Genomic DNA, 2343 nt, shown 5'->3' on the forward strand with positions numbered 1-2343 from the left:
TCAGCTATTAAAAGGATGAAATCCTATCGTTTCAACTGTCTGGTCCCAACTATAGATCATTATGCTCAGTGAAACAAGTCAATCCTGAAAGGACAAATATCATGTTCTTTCTGATATAAGGCAACTCTCATGCAAAATACAAGCTCAATAGATATATAGGTAAATTTGCATGTAGATACAGTCATCCAGAGGAACTGCATAACAGAGACTATTATATACAGATCTGAAGATACAATGCAGTATGCGTCTCTATTTCCATATTAAAAATGAACTCCCAATAAAACTATTAAATATGTCTTGACAATAGGATGCTAGACTCTGTCATTTTCCATATTTACAATGTCATGACACAGTTAAATATCAGAATGATGGACTTATGACTGTTTTCCGAAGGACTATATTATTGTAATAAAAGAGGGTAAGGCATAAATAAAAGAGTGGAGGCAGAGAGGGAGATCCCAGAGCCTTTGGAACTGTATTGTAAAACAGATAAATTATTTTAATAAATCAACAAGTGAAACTAACAAAAACAGAGAAAATGGGAGAGGAGGAAAACAAGGCAAGTGAGGTACAATAGAGGAGGCAAAGTGTTAAACTGGAAGACATTGCTGAGAGGCCAAGAAGATTATTTTTAAAATATGTACTATTGATTTATTTGAGAAGGAAAGAAAGAAAAAGCAAGCAAGCACTGGACAGCATGTGAAGTGAAATAAACAAGATGCAAAAAGAATAATACTGCATGTTTCCCCTCATGCAGACTACAAAAAAAAAATTGTCAATCTTAACATAGAAGAGATACAGAGAGGAGGGATTTGGGCATGTTAGACAAGGCAGTCATATAGAGAAGAGTCCAATTTTACCCAGCACAGTAAGTGACTATAGTTCATAGTAGCACATTTGCAGTGTGTGAAGAGCTGGAAGACTTCTGAAGAGGAATGAAACTAAGGTATGATTTTCCCCTGGCTTGAAATATATACAATATATACTATGCCCCATAAGTATATGCAATCATTTTATGTTCACCAAAAAAATATTATGAAGTTTCAGGGCTGACAAGAACCTCAATGATCCCGCGCAGGCCCTAAGTTTTCATACTTATACTGTGTCACTCTAACAGGCATGCCTTTGTCTTCGTGTTTCTAAAATATAAAAAGCTAAAGGCAAAATGTGTTGTGAATAATTTGGAGATAGCAAATTTATTATGTGGACCAATATAATGTAAAAATGAATTTAAGTCCCAAACTTTCTCTTGATTCTCATACAAGTAAGAGACACATCCATTTACACGACTCAAATCAAACATTTTATTTTATACTGGAGTTTTCTAAAGGGCTGAAAAATACAGAATAATTCACACTATTTAGAATTAACTACAGTATATTTCTGTTTTTAGAAACTCATTAACAATTTCGGATATGTTTTTGGTCTTTCTTTTACCTACTTTCCTCATCCATTCAGCAAATTACAAAGAATTCATTCTGATTGCAGTTGATAACTAAGCAGTCTTATCATGTCTGGAAATTATTTTCCTTACTTTCATTAGTTTTCAATAGTCTCAGCAAGAAATATTGATGTTGTAAAATGGCTCATTATTAGAGATTTCTTTTGAAATAAGGAGCAACAATTTTTTTGAAAACTGTTTTGTATTTCTGAATTCCTTCCGAAACGTAGAAATGATTCATTTTTATATTTGCATTTTCTCCTTCCTGACAACTATTATTAGGTATCTGTAGAGAAGCTAGTGTGCGCTGCCACTAAATATGTAACTAGCATTTCATAAAAAACACATTTAAAATTTTTAATCATATTTCAATATTCATTGCAATGGTGATGGGGCTGGAGAGCCAGACAGTCCACCAAGTAGGTTGAAGAGGGTTAGTGGAAGGGGAAGGTGGGTGAGTAAATGTTTTCATCTTCTTTCGTTGTTCACCAGGTCCAGGAGGGGTGCAGAAGGTGCACAGCTGCTTGCTGTCAGACTACATCAGAGTGACAAGCAATGGAGATGGTCATTTGACATTGCCTTAGAGACCCAGATGGGGGTGTTAATTGAGTGTCTTGATTACTCTGAGAAGCTGTCAGTTTCATTGCACTAATAGTGAGAAATTGTATCTTAGACCTACTAGTTGTCAATTCTACTTTAGTGTGTCCACAGACCTTGGTGCTTGCTGTAAAATCTGGCCTGGAGTGTTGTTCAGCATGCCCTGCTTTCCTCCCTTTGAAAAGTATCTGATGTCTTCTGTTGGATTAGATGAGTCAGTTGTCTTGCCTTTCATTTGCATCTTAATATGTTCTCTATCTTTGCATGGGAATTAGCAGCTGAGGTGTCCCAACCTTACAACACAT

The sequence above is a fragment of the Ochotona princeps genome, chromosome 4, assembly GCF_030435755.1.
Source record: "Ochotona princeps isolate mOchPri1 chromosome 4, mOchPri1.hap1, whole genome shotgun sequence".
Classification (NCBI taxonomy): Eukaryota; Metazoa; Chordata; class Mammalia; order Lagomorpha; family Ochotonidae; genus Ochotona; species Ochotona princeps.